We start from the raw sequence: 9,873 nt of genomic DNA on the forward strand, positions 1-9,873 counted from the left end.
TTCATAGTAAGAAGTTTTAGCACATCTAGGGATACAAACGAGTCAAACCACTTGCAAGCTACTCAAGTTCGACTCGACTCGATTATACTCAAGTTCGAGTAACCGAATCGAATCATTCGAACAATTTTTTGAATCGAACTTAAGTAGCAAAATACTTAGCTCAAAAATTCACGAGCATACTTAAATTTATATATATTTCTAATAATATTATTTTTATTTATAATATATACATTAATACGTATTATTAGTAGATTAAAGTTCAATTTCGAGCTTAAACTCGAATTCGAGTATGATTCGATTGATATTCAAGTCGAATCGAATCGATTTCGAATTTTATGTATTTTTCATCGAATCGAGCTCGAGCTTGGGATATTAGGCTTGGTCGATCTGAACCGAATTTTGAATCCGAATGTTTTGAGTCAAGTTGAATTTGAACAGTTGCGCCCTTGAGCACATCCATAAATTCTCCCTGCACTATAGCTAGCTACAGTCCTAGTCCCATGACAAGAAGCAACTGACCCCAAACAGAGAGCGAATGTGCCTCAAATACAAGGCAATCGCTAGAGGTTAGAGATATTTTTCCTATGTTGTATGTTATGAATGAAAGGTCAAGTTGGCAATTGACAAATTGGTCTGATAACTCTGCATTTGTAGAATTGGTAACAGAAATGGACCTTAAAATTGAAGGCTATCCAACTCCATACAATATTGGCTTTCCTGGAGATCAATTAATTATACATCATATCGTTCTAGGAAAATCTTGTTCAGATGATCGGAAAGTCAAATTTAATCACCAAGATCAAAGCTATATCATCGCCATTAATAGGATGAGGATCAAGCTCATGTTTTATAAAGAAAATTCTACTTAAAAACAGAGCAAAATACCAGAAGATCTAGGAAAATCCCAGTCACTTTCAGGCGAGTTATGATTAGTTTGCCAACACCAAGCATACGGTAAGAAAGAACCTTCAGTAGACAGTAATGAAGCAACTCAAAATGTATCAATAGTTGACAAGGCGCATTCTTCCAAAAATCAGGTTGATAAATTGGCCATAAAGGCATTGATAGAAGATCGCTATAAGGTAGGGACAAGACTAAAGAAAGATGCTGAACCCTAAATTCTCTGAGGATTTAAATTTTTATTTCGATTCCGATTTTAATCACGAATCAAACATTTCGAAGGTTTAGCCATTCAGATTCTAATTCCAATGCATTCTAATTTTTATTCTGATTTTAATTTTGATTGCAAACCAAACACTCTCTTACTTTCTAGCAACTAGCACATGCAAAGAATCGTTGCAGTGAGAATAAGAATGCCTTATTATACCTTTTAGTATCACCAATATTCCAATTATAGTTTAAAGGTCATGCATCTATTCTTAGGGAGTGTTTGGTTCCATCATAACAATAATTTAGATAAAAATAGTCCCCCTTTTCATGTAGGATGCAATTCAAATCACCAAGCATAACATGCGGTATAAACATAATTTTTACCACCGATTCACTTTGTAGTTCGATGATGGATTATGTCTATCAGGACAATTGTTACCACGACCTAAGGATCTCATTGACATGTACCAGTTTGATTACACTAACAATAATGGATCATACACAATATATGCTCCTTGGATGTCTACTTGTTAATCAGTTGGATCTCATTGATGTAGGATTTGTTAGATGTAGGTTCTGAAAGTTAATCAGATTGACACATCAATTCTTTCTAGGACATAATTTTATATTTGATCAAATTAATTAGAATAGTTAATTTCATTTATATAGTGTATATGTCCATGAATCGTCTAAAGAATTAATAAGATGATGACACATATTCTCAAGAGTTGAGAATTTGAGGCATGTATCATTGATGGTTAATTCTTAAATTGCTCTCGATCGAAGAATCATTATGAAGATGATGATTGATTCGATGAGATTGGTGCACGGATCACTTCCCTCAGGGTAGATGAGTCTCAAGTCTACAGTGTGGAGATACTAGAGTGAGAGTACAGGTGTTTATTAGAGAACAGAAAGTACCGAGTGTGATAAATATAAGAAGTCATTTAGATGTCTATTCACTCGTCAGTGACTTTCTCGATGCTACAGTGGTATGACAATTCTTAGATCTACGGTGCCTTGACTATTCACAATGAGGTTGCTGTAGTTTGACTGCATCATAACTCGATCTCCTTGCCATACGGAGCCTTGAGATATATGTTGGCTGCAGTAGGTTCATTATAGGAATAGGATGTGCACCTAAATAGAATCTATTGATCTTAGTAGTAAAGGAGTAGTCCTATATGATTTATGAGATTGAGTTCGGAAGATCTTGAAAATAGTGTGAATGATGGAAAGGAGTTTCCATCAGATTTCACAAATGAACTCAAATCGAATAAATCTTACATATGACATACGATGGGATTTGATGAATTTTTTCTTAACCTCCATCTTATCGGGACTCACGATAGAAGAACTGAATCACACGGTAACTGTACCTAGAGGTTTATTCTTCTATTCTGCTGGATTGCCACTACATGCTGCTACGTGTAACTAGCGGATTGTGGGACCAATGAGAATTATTTTAATAGTTAATAATTCTCGATTAGAGAGTTAAAATTATTTCAATCAATTGAAAAAAATTTCAATGATATTTTGATGGAGGTCAAAATATTTTTCACTACCAGACAGAATAGAACCTATGGGATCACACATAAAAGAGGTCCTAACTGATCAAACTGTCGAATCATAATTTAGAATCATAAATTGTAAGTAGTTTTAATTATTAATTTGATTGATTATTAGACTTAAATATGAAAGTTACGTTGAGGACTTACTAAGAGTTAGTAAGTTATAGGAGGACTAAATTATAATTATTATAAATTATTTGATTTGATCAAATATATGGATTGGATCTTAATCAAATTAAATCAGATTTAATTTAATTAATTTTGATTTGAGTTTGATTCAAATTAGGTTTCACAAGTCTAATGAGATTGAACCTAATAAACACTTGACCTAAATCTATCTAGATTAGATTTTACCTAATCTTTACCCATGTTTGATTTGGATTAGGTCTTAGTTAACTTAAATCAAATTTAATTTGATTAGATATGATTTTAATTTGATTTAGATTGAGTTTCATTAGTCTAATGGGATTAGACTTAACCTAATCTAAATTGGAATCCAATCTTGACTTGGATATGGACTAGACCTTGACCAAATCAAAGAAGAGACATCATCTATTAAATCCCCATGCCCATAGGGCTTTTACGCCCTTGTTTTCACATTAAAAGGAGTGAGGGCATAGGATTTCAATGTGGGAGAAAAATAGGGAAGAGAGGGTGGGTGGCAGAACTAAAGAAGAGTCTTAAACAACGCCAACTCTATCTCCTAGACCCTAACCACCTAGTATTTAAATGAGGGAATTATATGGGGCAACTACTTTATGATAAGATTAGATTAGGGGACACCCGAAGAGGTGGTTTTGGTGTGGAGATCTAGGGAGGATGCCCAAGGCTATGGGCGTTGGATGAGAGGAGGTTTTTCTACGTGAAAAAGGTGAGGCGCTCTCTCTCTCCCTTGTCCTTTATTTCTTACAATGGTTGTTAGAAAACTCTCTCCCTTCTTCCTTGTCCAAGAGTTGAACATGTCTCTCTCTTCCTCTCTCCCATAGATGTCTAAGAGTTGGACATGATTAAATCAGATTTGATCTGATTTAATTTTTATGATCTATGAGATGGACGATTCTCCTCTATCTTTCTTAGATCTAGTCCAAGGGTTGGACAAGAAGGAAGAAGAAAGAGATTTGACCTCTTATCTTCTTCCATAGATCTTCAGATTTTCTCTTGAGAAGAAAAAAGTGAAAAAAAAATTAGATATGATCTGATTTTATCATTCTCCTATAGATCTGATTGATTCTCTTGAGAAGAGAATCAAAAGATCAAGTTGATTCGATAATTCAGGGAGCGATCTCTGTAAGAGAGCTAGCACATCGATGAGATAGAGTCCTCTTAATTAGATTATCCTTGGTAGATACCTATAAAAGTTGGATGCATGTGCAGCTCTACAGGAACCTCACTAGATTACCACGACCATCGGATTGCGGTGAAGATCTATCCGCGTAAAGTAAATGTCTAACTTTGAATTTGATTTTATTTTTCAGTATCTTAATTTTAGCATGTGAACGTTCCTGATATGTATAGATTAGATCTATATTTTATGCATGTTAGATTTAAAATTATTTTAAATCTAGGTCAAGTTCAAATTTTACTGTATTTATGATTTTTAAAAGTTAAAAATCTACATATTTTGATCTCTGCATGCATATTCTGAAAGTCGGACTTCCTTCAAGAGGTATCAGAGTCACAATTTTGTTTCACATGCATGTTATTAAGATCTAAAAATTAGATCTTTAGATCTAAAAATCAAATTTAGTAAATTAGATTAGATATAATTTAAATACATGTGATGTATTAGATCTTATATATACATGAAATGTATAAGTGATATGCATCTGTGATATGTGTAGATATAGTTATGTATGAGATACATAATCTATTTTAATATGCATGAGATGCATGTTAATAGATCTGAATATTGCATGAGAGCACATTTGTTAGATCTAAAAGTTACATGAGATATACATGATTAGATCTTGTTTATACATAAGATGTATAATTGATCAAATTTTTTTTAAGATTAGATCTAAATTGGTTAGATTAATCGAAATCATCCTGATATAAGGTTGTCCTAGCATAATAGAAATTATGCTGAATGGTTATCCTAGGATGATGTAAGATGAGATCCTTTTAAATCAAAATCCTAGATCCAAAATCGTTTAGGATCTAAACATAAATTTAGAATTTATATGTTTACGTATGAGATACATAGATTGTTAGTTTAGATCTGAAAGTAGCTTCGACATCTAAACTACCTTATGTTCATAATGCATTTAATTAAAGATCTAAAATTATGAATTAAAGATTTGAAATTAAGTATTAAGGATCTAAAATTAAAAATTTAAGATCTTAATCTTAAGCATAAAATATGAAGATTTGGGCTTGGGTAGTTCAATTAGGTCTAATAATTCGATTACTTTTGGATAATCAATTTATATATGGTAGGGCTCAATCGAGATAAGTGGTTGACCCAATCAAATCAAGAGTTGATTAGGATTAGGTCAATAGTGCTCAAGATCAATCCAATAGTTGTAGATTGATCACATCGATTAACAGTCTTATATTAGATCAATTAACTTAAAGGCCTGATTTGGCTCAGTGGCTTGAGCCTAAGTTACACAAACTAACATGTTCAAAATTAATTGACTTATTGGTATCTAAAAAAAATGATTTGATTTGATCTAAAGAAAGGTGCTTATTTAATTGGTTCTATTAGTTGATCTGACCAATTTATTGGTATCTAAGAAAAGCAACGGAGAGATCCCATCGATCTTACACTTTTTTGATCAATTTAGTTAATTAGTCTTGATGTGGTTGCTTGGTGATTCGAGCTAGCTCATGTCCTTAGGGTTAGTCATAATAGTTATGACTAATTAGGATTAAAGAGACCTAAATTAAAAATTTTCTTAGTAATATTAAGTCGAGGGGTCTTCCATCGTTGTAGAGTGCCGTGCTCTCTTCGATGTTGATTGTTCTCGATTAAATACAGTGATTGAGTTGCATTCGGGAAGAAGCAATCATTTTATTAGCATGAGGTGCTGTGGGGTGGAGATGGGGTTGGGCCCAAGATCTATCAGATGAGGGTTCAATGATGGCTTCACTCGCGCTGAATGGTGGGTCTGATTTAACTAAGAAATAAGATCAAGATCTGTCAAGTGACGTTTCAAGACTTAGAGATCAAGTCTACTATAATTTGCTTGAGAAGCATTAGATAAGAGTTGTTCACTCATTTGTTGATACATTCATCAAGATCTGTTAGATGAGGTGGTGTGTTAGTCGGTGGGATCGCAGTATCCACTAGAAATCCTAACTCACAAAGAGATTTTCGCTTCCCAACCTGAGGAGTGTTGGGATCCAAAAAAAAATAGTGAGAGCACATTTATTTTAAAAGTCTTTAGAATAAATTTAAAATCAACTATAAATATTTAACTATAATCTCTACTCTTTGATAAAATTTAAAATTGACTTTCAATCCTCATAAATTTTGAATCAATTGATTAACTGATCAAATTATAAAGACTGGCTCAGGAACCTAAAATAGTTTTAAGTTTTGAGAAGTTGAGCTAACTAGGATATCCCTAAGTCATCAAATCATTCGATATTGACCAAAAGGCAATCAGTTCATGATCATTATTTGACAATGATTAAGGACTCAGATGAGCTTGAGAAGCTCAGTATGTCCAAGCATAAGGAATTATGAATGGATTTGATCCTATAGTTTCTTACTAGTTCATATAGGTAGTTTATAGTAAACTACCACATGAATAAAATCGATTGTACTTTGATTGAGTTGATGACTACCGATGGAATCTTGAAGAGTTCAAGAGGAAAGATTCCTGTGTACCTAGAGAACCTAGAGAAAAGGATAAGAGAAATGCATTTAGAAAGTATGTTGGATCTGCTCGATATTAGTATTTGAGTAGACGGTGAGTGCTGTAAGATCTGAGAGATTCAGTAATGAGATAAATTCAGTATATATGGTATGTCAGGTTTCATCATATTAGAAAAGATAGAATAAATAAATTAGAAAGGTATGAGCTAAGCTCATCGACTTTCGAGTCATTTTCGATTTATAGGTTTTGCCTTCAAAGATAGATGACAAAACTAACTCTTTATAGGAAATGGGGTGAGGACCACAATATACCTGCTCTGGTATATTCTGATGTATGCAGCCCATTTGATGAGCTGGACAAGGGATGATTCTTTTTACTTCATTATTTATATTGGTGACTATTCACAGTATGGATATATGTGTGAGACACAAATCTAAAATCTTGAAGAGTTCAAAGAATTCAGATATGAAGTGAAGAAATAAATTGAAAAATCCTTAAGGTTCTTCGATGAGATTGAAGAGGTGTATGCCTTCATAGGAGTTTCTAACTTATCTCAAGAAAATGACATAGTCTCACAATTGACTCTTTCTGGTGCACCTCAACTTGACGGGGTGTCGAGAGCATGAATAGGACTTTATTCGATATAGTCTGATCCATGATGAGCTTCACTGATCTTTTCTTATTTTCTTTAAGAATATGTTTAATTTAATGAATAGAGTTTCCTCTAAGTCATGATGTATGAGATGTGGCATATTAAAGAAATTCGACCCATGTCAAGTGTTGGCATATGGACCAAGTTAGAGGTTAAATCTATGAGACTCATTTAAAAGTATCCTAAAGAATTTTAGAAATACTAATTTCTTTCCAAAGAATCACAATATGATTGTGACCCGACAAACTATATTTTTGGAGAAATAATTTATCCAAGATAGAATAGTGGAAAGAAGACTGAGCTCAAAGAGAAAATCTCTTAAGAGCAATGAGTCATAAAATCTATTCACGATGAGCTAGTACATGTTGTTCCTTTATCTTATAATCTCCTATCCTACTGAAAGCTTAGGTATTTTGACAAGAGGACATGGAGGAAATGTTCCTCAAGGAGATAAGGAACATGCTTTTGATGTGATCAAATGTTCCATGAGGGAAACATGTGTTTATAAAAAGGTCAATGGGAATATTGTCACGATCCTTGTATTGTACGTGGATGACATCCTTCCGATTAGAAAAATTATTCCTATGCTGACATCGGTTTAAAATTTGGTTGTCTAAACAAACTCTCCATGAAGGATCTCAAGAAGCATCCAATAAAGATTTATGAGATAGATCTAGGTCTATAAGATAGACCTAAGGTGATGCTAAATCTTTCATAGAAAATGTAGATGAGGAGGTGCTAAAAGGGTTCAGCATGGATAACTCCTAGAAGGATTTCTACCCTTTAGGCATGAGACTGATTTTTCCAAGAAGATGTGTTCTGATATATTTGAGGAGATTTAGCACATAAGCTAAATCCCTTATACTTTTTCTAAAGAAAATCTCATATATATCTTGCTATGCATATAATCCGATATAGTTCTTGCTGTAAGTGTCACGAGCAAATATCGATTGAATCCAGACTGAGAGTACCGGATAGCTGTGAAGAATATTTTTTAAGTACTTGAGAAGCATTTAGGATATGTTCATGGTCTTAGGGAGGAAGAAAAAAATTGAGGATAAAAAGATTCATAATTCAGACTTTAAGTCTGATATTGATGGTAGAGAGTCTACATCAGGATATATTTTCTTATGCAATGAGATTGATAAATTGGAAGAGCTCTAAACAATCGATTATTGCATATTTTAAAAGCTAAGTATGTCGCTGCTTATGAGATAGTTAAAAAAGTATTCTGGTTTATTGCAGAATTAGGTGTAATGTTATGAGATGACACAACACTATTCTTCAGCAACGATGGTGCCATAGCTCTAGCTAAGGAGTCAAGGTCTCATTAGAATTCTTAGCACATAAGAGTGATGATTTGTGATTATTCTGAGAAGTAAGACTTCGAGGATCATAGCAGATCCTATGAAAATATGACGGGCCCACTAACTAAATGATTTAGCCAGCCAGGACTAAAGTACATCTTGAGAAGATGGGGCTTAAGTTTATGACAGATTGACTTTAGTGTAAATGAAAAATTGTTAGATGTATGCCCTAGAAGCCAATCAAACTAACACATTAATTTCTTCTAGAATATAATTTTGTACTTGACCTAATTAATTAGAACAGTTAATTCTATTCATGTAGTGTATGTGTCCATAAATCGTCTAGAGAATTAATAAGATGATGACACATATTCTCAAGAGTTGAGAATTTAAGGCATGTATCATTGATGGTTAATTTTTAAATTACTCCTGATCAAAAGATCATCATAAAGATGGTGATTGATCCGATGAGATTGATGCATGGATCGCTTCCTTTAAGGTAGAGAAATCTCAAGTCTACAATGTGAGGATACTAGAGTGAGAGTGTAGGTGTTTGTTAGAGAACAAAAGTACCAAACATGATTAATATGAGAAGTCATTTGGATATCTACTCACTCATCAATGACTTTCTCGATGCTGTAGTAGTGTGACTAGTTCTTAAATCTACGGTGCCTCGGTTATTCACAATGAGGTTGCTGTAGTTTGACTGCATCATAACTCGATCTCCTAACCATACGGAGCCTTGAGGTATATGTTGACTACAGTAGGTTCATTATAGAAATAAGATGTACACCTAGATAGGATCTATCAATCTTAGTAGTAAAGGAGTAGTTTTATGTGATTTATGAGATTGAGTTCGGAAGATCTTAGCCAAGGTAATGTGAATAATGAAAAAAAATTTTCATCAGATTTCACAAATGAACTCAAATCGAATAAATCTTACATATGACATATAATGGGATTTGATGAGTTTTTTCATAACCACTGCCTTGTTGGTACTCACAATAGAAGAACTGAATCACACGATAACTACACCTAGAGGTTCATTCTTCTATTTTGCTGGATTACCACTACATGCTGCTAGGTATCACTAGTGGATTGTGAGACCAACGAGAATTATTTTGATATTTAATAATTCTTGATTGGAGAGTTAAAATTATTCCAATCTATTGAAAGGATTTTCAATAATATTTTGATGAAGATCAAATATTTCTCATTACCAGACAGAATAGAATCTTGAGTATCATACATAAAAGAGGTTCGACTGATCAGACATCAAATCATGATTTAGAATCATAAATCTCAAGTGATCTTAATTATCAATTTGATTGATGGTTGGACTTAAATATAAAAATTACATTGAGGATTTACTAAGAGTTAGTAAGTTACAGGAGGACTAAATTATAATT

The sequence above is a fragment of the Elaeis guineensis genome, chromosome 4, assembly GCF_000442705.2.
Source record: "Elaeis guineensis isolate ETL-2024a chromosome 4, EG11, whole genome shotgun sequence".
NCBI classification, from domain to species: domain Eukaryota; kingdom Viridiplantae; phylum Streptophyta; class Magnoliopsida; order Arecales; family Arecaceae; genus Elaeis; species Elaeis guineensis.